Raw genomic sequence first — 12,972 nt, forward strand, 5'->3', positions numbered from 1 at the left:
GATGGTTACTTGCGACCTAACAAGCCGAAGCCAGGCAAAAACTGGGGACATGGCATTGCCATCAGAGAGTGTGGTTAGAGCAACGGCTCTTAGGAAGGAACAAAGTTTGTGGTTTGGAGGAAGCAAAGGAGGCCAATGTGGCTGGAACAGAGAGGGTGACGTGGAGAGTGTGAGAGAGGAGGCTAACATAAAAAAAAAAAGGGAGGGGCAGATTATGTACTACTCTGTAAACTAGGATAAGGAACTTGCAGAGCAGTATATAATGGGGAACCATAAAAAAACAATTAAAAAAAATTTTTTTTACATCTTTATTGGAGTATAATTGCTTTACAATGGTGTGTTAGTTTCTGCTTTATAACAAAGTGAATCAGCTATACATATACATATGTTCCCATATCTCTTCCCTCTTGTGTCTCCCTCCCTCCCACCCTCCCTATCCCACCCCTCTAGGTGGTCACAAAGCACCGAGATGATCTCCCTGATATGCGGCCGCTTCCCACCAGCTATCCATTTTACGTTTCGTAGTGTATATACGTCCATGCCACTCTCTCACTTTATCACAGCTTACCCTTCCCCCTCCCCATATCCCCAAGTCCATTCTCTAGTAAGTCTGCGTCCTAACTCCTGTCTTACTCCTAGGTTCTTCATGACATCCTTTTTTTCTTAGATTCCATATATATGTGTTAGCATACGGTATTTGATATCTCTTTCTGACTTACTTCACTCTGCATGACAGACTCTAGGTCCATCCACCTCACTACAAATAAATCAATTTAGTTTCTTTTTATGGCTGAGTAATATTCCGATGTATATATGTGCCACATCTTCTTTATCCATTCATGCAATGATGGACACTTAGGTTGTTTCCATCTCCTGGCTATTGTAAATAGAGTTGCAATGAACATTTTGGTGCATGACTCTTTTTGAATTATGGTTTTCTCACGGTATATGCCCAGTAATGGGATTGCTGGGTCAAATGGTAGTTCTATTTGTAGTTTTTTAAGAAACCTCCATACTGTTCTCTATAGTGGCTGTACCAATTCACATTCAAACCGGCATTGCAAGAGTGTTCCCTTTTCTCCACAGCCTCTCCAGCATTTATTGTTTCTAGATATTTTGATGATGGCCATTCTGACTGGTGTGAGATGATATCTCATTGTAGTTTTGATTTGCATTTCTCTAATGATTAATGATGTTGAGCATTCTTTCATGTGTTTGTTGGCAGTCTGTATATCTTCCTTGGAGAAATGTCTATTTAGATCTTCTGCCCATTTTTGGATTGGGTTTTTTTTTGTTATTGAGCTGCATGAGCTGCTTGTAAATTTTGGAGGTTAATCCTTTGTAAGTTGCTTCATTTGCAAATATTTTCTCCCATTCTGAGGGTTGTCTTTTGGTCTTGTTTATGGTTTTCTTTGCAGTGCAAAAGCTTTGAAGTTTCATTAGGTCCCATTTGTTTATTTTTGTTTTTATTTCCACTTGTGTAGGAGGTGGGTCAAAAAGGATATTGCTGTGATTTATGTCATAGAGTGTTCTGCCTATGTTTTCTTCTAAGAGTTTGATAGTCTCTGGCCTTACTTTTAGGTCTTTAGTCCATTTTGAGCTTATTTTTCTGTATGGTGTTAGGGAGTGTTCTAAAGTCATACTTTTACATGTACCTGTCCAGTTTTCCCAGCAACACTTACTGAAGAGGCTGTCCTTTCTCCACTGTACATTCCTGCCTCGTTTATCAAAGATAAGGTGACCATATGTGCGTGGGTTAACCTCTGGGCTTTCTATCCTGTTCCATTGATCTATATTTCTGTTTTTGTGCCAGTACCATACTGTCTTGATTACTGTAGGTTTGTAGTATAGTCTGAAGTCAGGGATCCTGTTTCCTCCAGCTCCATTTTTCGTTCTCAAGATTGCTTTGGCTATTCGGGGTCTTTTGTGATTCCATACAATTGTGAAATTTTTGTTCTAGTTCTGTGAAATATGCCAGCGGTAGTTTGATAGGGATTACATTGAATCTGTAGATTGCTTTGGATAGTACAGTCATTTTCACAATGTTGATTCTTCCAATCCAGGAACATGGTATATCTCTCCATCTGTTGGTATCATCTTTAATTTCTTTCATCACTGTCTTATAATTTTCTGCATACAGGTCTTTTGTCTCCTTAGGTAGGTTTATTCCTAGATATTTTATTCTTTTTGTTGCAGTGGTAAATGGGAGTGTTTTCTTGATTTCACTTTCAGATTTTTATCATTAGTTTATAGGAATGCCAGAGATTTCTGTGCATTAATTTTGTATCCTGCTACTTTACCAAATTCATTGATTAGCTCTAATAGTTTTCTGGTAGCATCTTTAGGATTCTCTGTGTATAGTAGCATGTCATCTGAAAAAAGTGACAGCTTCACTTCTTCTTTTCCAATTTGGATTCCTTTTATTTCCTTTTCTTCTCTGCTTGCTGTGGCTAAAACTTCCAAAACTATGTTGAATAAGAGTGGTGAGAGTAGGCAACCTTATCTTCTTCCTGATCTTAGTGGAAATGCTTTCAGTTTTTCACCATTGAGGATGATGTTGGCTGTGTGTTTGTCATATATGCTCTTTATTATGTTGAGGAAAGTTCTCTCTATGTCTACTTTCTGGAGGGTTTTTATCATAAATGGGTGTTGAATTTTGTTGAAAGCTTTTTCTGCATCTATTGAGATGACCATATGGTTTTTCTCCTTCAATTTGTTAATATGGTGTATCACACTGATTGATTTGCATATATTGAAGAATGCTTGCATTCGTGGAATAAACCCCACTTGATCATGGTGTATGATCTTTTTAATGTGCTGTTGTTTGCTAGTATTTTGTTGAGGATTTTTGCATCTATGTTCATCAGTGATACTGACCTGTAGTTTTCTTTCTTTGTGACATCCTTGTCTGGTTTTGGAATCAGGGTGATGGTGGCCTCGTAGAATGAATTTGGGAGTGTTCATCCCTCTGCTATATTTTTGAAGAGTTTCAGAAGGGTAGGTGTTAGCTCTTCTCTAAATGTTTTATAAAATTCTCCTGTGAAGCCATCTAGTCCTGGGCTTTTGTTTGTTGGAAGATTTTTAATCACAGTTTCAATTGCAGTGCTTGTGATTGGTCTGTTCATATTTTCTATTTCTTCCTGATTCAGTCTTGGCAGGTTGTGCATTTCTAAGAATTTGTCCATTTCTTCCAGGTTGTCCATTTTATTGGCATAGAGTTGCTTGTAGTAATCTCTCATGATCTTTTGTATTTCTGCAGTGTCCGTTGTTACTTCTCCTTTTTCATTTCTAATTCTATTGATTTGAGTCTTCTCCCTTTTTATCTTGATGAGTATGGCTAATGGTTTATCAATTTTGTTTATCTTCTCAAAGAACCAGCTTTTAGTTTTATTGATCTTTGCTATCGTTTCCTTCATTTCTTTTTCATTTATTTCTGATCTGAGTTTTATGGTTTCTTTCCGTCTGCTAACTTTGGGGATTTTTTTGTTCTTCTTTCTCTAATTGCTTTAGGTGCAAAGTTAGGTTGTTTATTCGAGATGTTTCCTGTTTCTTAAGGTAGGATTGTATTGCTATAAAGTTCCCTCTTAGAACTGCTTTTGCTGCATCCCGTAGGTTTTGGGTCGTCGTGTCTCCATTGTCATTTGTTTCTAGATATTTTTTTATTTCCTCTTTGATTTTTTCAGTGATCACTTCGTTATTAATTAGTGTATTGTTTGGCCTCCATGTGTTTGTATTCTTTACATATCTTTTCTTGTAATTGATATCTAGTCTCATAGCGTTGTGGTCGGAAAAGATACTAGATACAATTTCAATTTTCTTAAATTTACCAAGGCTTGATTTGTGACCCAAGATATGATCTATCCTGGAGAATGTTCCATGAGCACTTGAGAAAAATGTGTATTCTGTTGTTTTTGGACAGAATGTCCTATAAATATCAATTAAGCCCATCTTGTTTAATGTATCATTTAAAGGTTGTGTTTCCTTATTTATTTTCATTTTGGATGATCTGTCCATTGGTGAAAGTGGGGTGTTAAAGTCCCCTACTATAAATGTGTTATTGTCAATTTCCTCTTTTATGGCTGTTAGTATTTGCGTTATGTATTGATGTGCTCCTATGTTGGGTGCATAAATATTTCCAATTGTTATATCTTCTTCTTGGATCGATCCCTTGATCAGTATGTAGTGTCCTTCTTTGATTCTTCTAATAGTCTTTATTTTAAAGTCTATTTTGTCTGATATGAGAATTGCTACTCCAGCTTTCTTTTGGTTTCCATTTGCATGGAATATCTTTTTCCATCCCCTCACTTTCATTCTGTATGTGTCTCTAGGTCTGAAGTGGGTCCCTTGTAGACAGAATACATATGGGTCTTGTTTTCGTGTCCATTCAGCCAGTCTGTGTCTTTTGGTGGGAGCATTTAATCCATTCACATTTAAGGTAATTATCGATATGTATGTTCCTATTACCATTTTCTTAATTGTTTTGGGTTTGTTATTGTACGTCTTCTCCTTCTCTTGTGTTTCTTGCCTCGAGAAGATCCTTTAGCATTTGTTGTAAAGCTGGTTTGGTGGTGCTGAACTCTCTCAGCTTTTGCTTGTCTGTAAAGGTTTTAATTTCTCCATCAAATCTGAATGAGATCCTTGGTGGGTAGAGTAATCTTGGTTGTAGGTTTTTCTCCTACATCACTTTAAATATGTCCTGCCACTCCCTTCTGGCTTGCAGAGTTTCTGCTGAAAGATCAGCTATTAACCTTATGGGGATTCTCTTGTGCGTTATTTGTTGTTTTTCCCTTGCTGCTTTTAATATGTTTTCTTTGTATTTAATTTTTTGACAGTTTGATTAATATGTGTCTTGGCGTGTTTCTCCTTGGATTTATCATGCATGGGACTCTCTGTGCTTCCTGGACTTGATTAAATATTTCCTTCCCCATATTAGCGAAGTTTTGAACTATAATCTCTTCGAATATTTTCTTAGTCCCTTTCTTTTTCTCTTCTGCTTCTAGAACCCCTATAATTCGAATGTTGTGTATTTAATGTTGTCCCAGAGGTCTCTGAGACTGTCCTCAGTTCTTTTCATTCTTTTTTCTTTATTCTGTTTTGCAGTAGTTATTTCCACTATTTTATCTTCCATGTCACTGATCCGTTCTTCTGCCTCAGTTATTCTGCTATTGATCCCTTCTAGAGTATTTTTTATTTCATTTATTGTGTTGTTCATCATTGCTTGTTTCATCTTTAGTTCTTCTAGGTCCTTGTTAAATGTTTCTTGCATTTTCTCTATTCTATTTCCATGATTTTGGATCATCTTTACTATCATTCTGAATTCTTTTTCAGGTAGACTGCCTATTTCCTCTTCATTTGTTAGGTCTGGTGGGTTTTTACCTTGCTCCTTCATCTGCTGTGTGTTTTCCTGTCTTCTCATTTTGCTTATCTTACTGTGTTTGGGGTCTCCTTTCTTCAGGCTGTGGGTTCGTAGTTCCTGTTGTTTTTGGTATCTGTCCCCAGTGGCTAAAGTTGGTTCAGTGAGTTGTGTAGGCTTCCTGGTGGAGGGGACTAGTGCCTTAGTTCTGGTGGATGAGGCTGGATCTTGTCTTTCTGGTGGGCAGGTCTACGTCTGGTGGTGTGTTTTGGGGTGTCTGTGGACCTATTATGATTTTAGGCAGCCTCTCTGCTAATGGGTGGTTTTGTGTTCCTGTCTTGCTAGTTGTTTGGCATAGGGTGTCCAGCACTGTAGCTTGCTGGTCATTGAGTGAAGCTGGGTGTTGGTGTTGAGATGGAGATCTCTGGGAGATTTTTCCCATTTGATGTTACGTGGAGCTGGGAGGTCTCTTGTGGACCAGTGTCCTGAAGTTGGCTCTCCCACCTCAGAGGCACAGCACTGACTCCTGGCTGCAGCACCAAGAGCCTTTCATCCACATGGCTCAAAATAAAAGGGAGAAAAAGTAGAAAGGAAGAAAGAAGGATGATAAAAGAAAATAAAATAAAGTAAGATAAAATAAAGTTATTAGAATAAAAAATAATTATTAAGAAAAGAAATTTTTTAAGTAAAAAAAACCAAAAAAAAACAAAACGGACAGCTAGAACCCTAAGAGAAATGGTGAAAGCAAAGCTATACAGACAAAATCTCACACAGAAGCATAAACATAGACACTGACAAAAAGAGGAAAAAATCATAAATCTTGCTCTCAAAGTCCACCTTCTCAATTTGGGATGATTGGTTGTCTATTCATGTATTCCACAGATGCAGGTACATCAAGTTGATTGTGGAGCTTTTATCCGCTGATTCTGAGGCTGCTGGGAGAGATTTCTCTTTCTCTTCTTTGTTCTCACAGCTGCCGGGGTTTAGCTTTGGATTTGGCCCGGCCTGTGCGTGTAGGTCGCCGGAAGGCGTCTGTTCTTCGCTCAGACAGGACGGGGTTAAAGGAGCCGCTGTTTCGGAGTCTCTGGCTCATTGAAGCCTGGGGGAGGGAGGGGCACGATGCGATGCGGGGCGAGTCTGCAGCGGCAGAGGCCGGCGGGACCTTGCACCAGCCTGAGGCACGTCGTGCGTTCTCCCAGGGAAGTTGTCCCTGGATCCTGAGACCCTGACAGTGGCGGGCTGCACAGGCTCCCCGGAAGGGAGGTGTGGATAAGTGACCTGTGCTCGCACACAGGCTTCTTGGTGGCGGCAGCAGTGGCCTTAGCGTCTCATGCCCGTCTCTGGGGTTCGTGCTGTTAGCCGCGGCTCGCTCCCGTCTCTGGAGCTCCTTTAAGCAGCGCTCTTAATCCCCTCTCTTCGCGCACCAGGAAACAAAAAGCCGTAAGAAAAATTTAAGCAGATGATACACAAGTAAGTACTATGCTGTGTTTACAATATGAACTTGTGCTATTTTATTAGTAGTAACTGTAAATTGGGTAAAGAGTGTGGTACTTGAGGTCTGGCTTGAGATTATGGTGTCTACTTACATGAGGTCAAGATGAGCAGAGGATTTGAATTTAAAGCCAAATTTCTTTTTTTACTGATTGCAGACCAGCTTTCTTTGTCCCACCAGCAGTTGTACATCTATGTATAGCTCGATTTCACTGATACAGTGAATATCTGTGGAAATCTTTATACATGTGTGCAAATATGATGAATTCTCTGAACTGAAATTTTTAATACTTACAACAACTCCACAATTCCCTTTTAAAAAAAAAGGGGAATTATTTCTTTACATTTCAGCCAATATCATTTGAGTATTCCCACTCAATTTCCCAAACCCTGGCCCAAACTGAGTATTATAAGTAATTTTGATATTTGACCAATCTGCTTGATGAGAAATGATACTTTATTGTTTTCATATTTATTAGAAATTCTTAAAGGAGGCTGAATCATTTTCATGAATTTATCGGCCATAATGGATGACTTACTTGCTTTTATGCTTTTGATGTTTTTCTGTTGACTATTAGAATTACTTGAGGTACGGTACTTCAGTACAATGAAATAGTATTCCCACGTTAAGGAGAATGGGGTAATAACATGAATAAAATAGAAATATTATTATACTATATTTTTTAGTAAAAATGATGCAAATTGATATGTAAAGTATGATTTCATTTTTTCATTTGGATAATAGAAATAGGTAGTATGAACATCCACTATTGAAATGGCATTTTCTCTCCTAACTCCTATCTTTTACAACTTGAACTTTCTTCTATATCAATTCTTTTTCTAATATTTCTTCAGTTTCATCTGCATCTAATTATATATTTTTTAACTTTTAAAAAAATTGAAGTATAATTGACATATAATATTGCATTAATTCAGGTGTACAACATAATGATTCAACATTTATATACATGAGATAATCACCATGATAATCTAGTTACCATCTGTACCACACAAAGTTATTAAATATTATTGACTATATCACCTATTCTGTATATTACATCTCTGTGACTTATGTATTTTATAACTGGAAGTTTGTGTCTCTTAGTGCTCCTCACCTATTTTGCCCATCCCCCCACCCCCTGCGTTCTGGCAACCACCAGTATCTATGAATCTGATTCTGTTTTGTTTATTTTGTTTTTTTAGATTCCACATATAAGTGAAATCATACAGCATTTGTCCTTCTCTGCCTGTGTTATTTCACTCAGTGTGATACCCTCTAGGCCCATTCATCATGTTACAAATGGCAGGATTTTATTCTTTTTTTAATGACTGAGTAATATTCTGTATGTGTATACACACACATATCACATCTTCTTTATCCATTCACCTATCTATGGACACTTTGTTTGCTTTCATATCTTGGCTATTGTAAATAATGCTGTGATAAACACAGGGCTGCCTATATCTTTTCATATTAGTGTTTTAGTTTTCTTCAGGTAAATAACCAGAAGTGGAATTGCTGAATCATATGGCAGTTCTGTTTTAATTTTTTTGAGGAACCTCTATATTTTTTTCCATAGTGGTTGGAATCAGATTATTTTTTTGTTGTTGAGTTGTATAAGTTCTTTATATATTCTGTGTGTTAACCCATAATCAGATATTAATTAGATCTTTAATAACAACTGTTATATCCAAAGCTCCAGTTCAGGCAAATCTTTATTTTAATTTACATAGTCCATATATTGCTTTATAGCTAAATCATCTTTTGTCATTCACTACATCTTTACTAAGAAATAGATCTTATAAAACAATCTCTTCTTGACACATATTTTCCACTAACAGGTAGCATTATTTAGATTGGAGCTTCCACACCTGGCTGTGCACCAGACTCATTTAAAGAGTTTGTAAAACATATAAATTCCCAGTTCTACCTATGAAGATTCAGATACAAGAAGTCTGAGGTGTGCTTAAAAATCTGTATTTTTAAAAGCTTCCCAATTGATTTAGATGCATAAGTTTGGAAACAACTAATTTAGAACTTACCAGAAACAATTTTTTAAACATTTTCAGTATATTTGAAGGTTTATCTCAAAATATTCTTCCTCTACCTCTTCAACATGGACTTAATGATCATTTTTGTTTGGGAAGTTGATCAACCCTCAAGATATTTGATATTTTCATACTGGCATTACTGAAATGCAGAAAATAATCCAAAAACCTAAAATGTACCAGTGTATACCTATATCAATTTGCCCATAAAAATAAGCATTAACTTCCTAAGATAAAATAAAATCAGCTGGTACTTATTGAAATTTAAGTTTTGAGCCTAATGAAAGTCAGGTCTAAAAGGAATTAGTTCCATTCTACATGTCTTTCTAAATGCCCATTTCAAGAATGTTGGGTTTATTCATATTAGTTCAGATTTGTCATCTGGAGAATGAGGGGTATAGATCTGCTCTCCCATCTGTTGGATTCCCAAACTCTCCAACACTCATACCTTCAGTCATGAGACACACTTTCCCCAGGGTTTCCATGGTTTCTTGTGTACACATCTGTTATCAGACTCCTTCCTGTGTTCCTCCTGGTGACAAAAATCTATGTCTTCTCCATGTTGGTATCCCCAGCTTGGTGTCTAGAACGCAGAGGGGCTCAACAATACTGCCTCATCTTGATTACTCTGATCTCTGGAATGCTTCTGATTTTCTTAGGCCTGCCTCTAGCCAGTATTGATACCCTCCTGAGATGTGTGGTCTTGTGGTTCCACATGTGGAAGTTCTTAGAAGACAGAACATTTTCTACCGTGACTTTATTTCACCATTACCTATCATGCCTAGTTCATATGAGAACAAATGCTTGCTGTACTGAACTGAATCTCTCTACACTGGAGAACATGTTCTTAAGCTTTTTAAGTTAAAAAAAATAGATGTAGTTAATGTGGTGCAATAGTTACAAAATTGATTTGAACTCAGTAGACTCAGATGGAAGATTTTTAAAGTTTAAATATCTTTGAATAAAACAGGATTTATTTTGGATCTCCCCAGTTGCATTTTCCTTAAGAAAGCATAAGAAAACTTCAATTTTCTGATTACCCTTTTTTATACTGATTTACACTTTCTCCTTTCAGATGGAAACAAAGGACTAACCTATAGTATATTTCTTAGGAGTAAATGCCTATTGAGTACCTACAAATGATTAAATATTATTTAGAGGACACGAAAAAGATAGAATGGAAATATATATATTCCAACTTTAGAGATACATATTTAAAACAATATATTCTTTTTTCAAAATTATTTCTTCACATTCATGGCTATATTTTAAATTATGGAATAGCAATAAAAATTAATACAATACTAGGTATTTAAAAACAAAGTCAGCATGTTGAAACGATAAGCCTTTCTCTGTGTTACGAAAACCAGGACCCACTAATGAAAAGCTGCTGAAAGAATTTGTAGAACACATGGAAGCCCTGAGCTTCTGGCTCCTTTAAGTTCCAGTTTGAAAAATCTTTATTTAAGGAACATAATTACTCACAACTGTCATGAGGCATTTGAAAGTCAATACCAATCTACAGCAATAAATAAAGGGGGAGAATTTCTGTTGAGTTAAAAACTGATCCATAGACTACTGAAATCTGGAAACACCCAAGTGAGAATATATGATTATTATCATCCAATGTTCGGTTAACTATTTCAATAGTGTGGTCTAGTGGACAGTTTGACAATACATTTTGGCAAAAAAATTAACTTATTTTAAAATGCTTAGATAATCTTACGATAGCAAGTGTTTATTTTTGAATGAAGATCATGCAATTGTCAGCTTTAGTTCTAGGCATCTCTAATTAAATAAAAGCAAGTCAGTCAAGAACACATTTCAAGTACAATTTTCCAATATGAAAATCTTCAGGTGGCTTCAAGTGTAAGCAGTGTTAGCTTAGAGTTATATCCTATAAAAGAGTAATTGGACATTTGATTAAAATCTTTTTTCCTCAGTATAATATTCTGGCTGGGTATCTCTACTTGGGGAAGTTTGCAGTTTAGGGGATATTTTTCATTTACTTTGAGGAGAGAGCATCTTATTTAGAAACAACAGCATCATGTTTTAAATATTTACCAGCTAAAAAAATATTTTGAAGTAGGAACTCTCATCCAGATAGGAAATTCAATTCCCCCAAATAAGAACAAGTGCTCTTTTAACACTTGTGTGAATTACTGAAGACTTGGATGTCAAATTCATTTTTGCAAGGATGTTATTGAGTTATTTCAATAACTGGAATCATTTGAAAGGGTGAGGTAACGATTTCAGAATAGATCTGCTTGATCCTAAAATCATGTAAAAGTTAATGGAAATGAGATTTAATGAGTTTTAGTTATTATACTTGTCAACCAAATTGCATTTGCACTGTTTCAATGTTTAACTGCCTCCTTTGTGGAACTGTTTATGTGTTAACATATAATCGAGTTTTCCCCAGCATTTCTAAATTTGAAGTTGATTATAATGTCTGTCATAGCCAATTCTACGCAACATTATCTCTTTGCCTTGGTCCTGCTGTAACATCTTCAGAAAACGATGGTGATAGTGAGCAAAGCCTCTTGGCTTTGCCATGATGATTAGTTATAATGACATAACAGCCAGAATGGCAATATGGTACCAACATCTAGTGTGATCAAGTTGTAATGGGCCTGGCAGCTGGAAAATAATAATCCAAAGGCATATTTGCCTACATTTTTGGCATGTCATGGCAATTACATGGTATTACATAGGCTGACAACTTGAGATGATTACCATATTTTCATTATAAAAGGGAGAAGGATCTTTGGCTTTAGGGATGGGGAAGAGATGAATTATGGAGCAATCATTCCTCTCCCACTGGACTTTAGCCTGGAAAATTTCATTTCTAATAAACCAAGCACTGGAAATATTTTAATGCGTTTATAACTTGGATGTTTATTTGAAATATTTAAATTAAAACTGCAAACTTATTACAGATTTGGCATCACTCTTTAGAGGTTATTACTTTCTCTTAGTGAACTGATGTCTGAAGAAGTTAATAGGCAGATAGAAAACTGTTTGTAAGATAATTCTTGGAATGTTCCAGTTATGTCATATGAATTAATTCAGAAGTTGTTTAAACCCTGGTAGCTCATGGGAACTGTCCTATGTTTACCTCATGATAAGCCCTTTTATGAAAATGTTTTGCAGCACCTACTTTCAGCTAGAACTGAATAAATATGCCCTTCATGTTCTTAGAGTGATATAAATATAGTTTGAATCATTTTGGATCCCAAATTGCTAGATTTGGATATGGTGTATCCATGATTCATATTAAATTCCTAGGGACAGATGCTAGGTCTGTTCTCCCTACAGAATGCCTGCAAGGCCTTGCAAAATTAGGTCCTAATAACTTTTTTAATGACAATGATTTAGAATTGCAGTCTCATTTTTTCTTTCAAATTATGAGATGTTCTTGCTACACTTTGAGTAGACTTTCGTAAGTGTATTGGAAAAGTGCATAAACTCTCCTAGAAATAATGGGTATATTAAATTCGACTAGGCCTAACTCAACTGGGTTTTCTGAAACTAATAAAAGTGTGAATTACATTTATTAATTTAAATATTTTTTTCTTTTAGTTTGCCTTGTTCTAGGATGGTTTAAGGCATTTACCAAAATGCATATAAATAAGACCAAGAAAATGGGGGAGGGAGGGATTAAAAAGTAGGCTAACAAATCTGGCAGAATGAAGGTGAGAAAAATAAGATGAAATTAAGGGTGTGATTAGAAACAAAGCATATGCTGAGAGGACATTTTCCAGTGATAAGAAACAGATACATCTTAAACTTTCTGGCAGATCGTGAAAACACAGGATCCTGGTTGGTTAACTATCTCAGTGTCCATACAATAAGAACAAAGCAGTTACTCAGAAGAATAAAACAATTCTCTAAATTGAATCTAAAGAAATATTTTTGCAGTACATTCTCAGAAAAAAAACTATGGTTTTTTAACAATGTGTTAAACAGTGCTATCCACAGCATTCTTTTAATAAATGCAAAAATATGTTTCAGAACCTATTTTTTAATAATGTCCCTCAAAGTGGATTAAAGACATTGGATCATGGAAGAATTCAGGG

Source organism: Orcinus orca, chromosome 3 (genome assembly GCF_937001465.1).
Source record: "Orcinus orca chromosome 3, mOrcOrc1.1, whole genome shotgun sequence".
NCBI lineage: Eukaryota > Metazoa > Chordata > Mammalia > Artiodactyla > Delphinidae > Orcinus > Orcinus orca.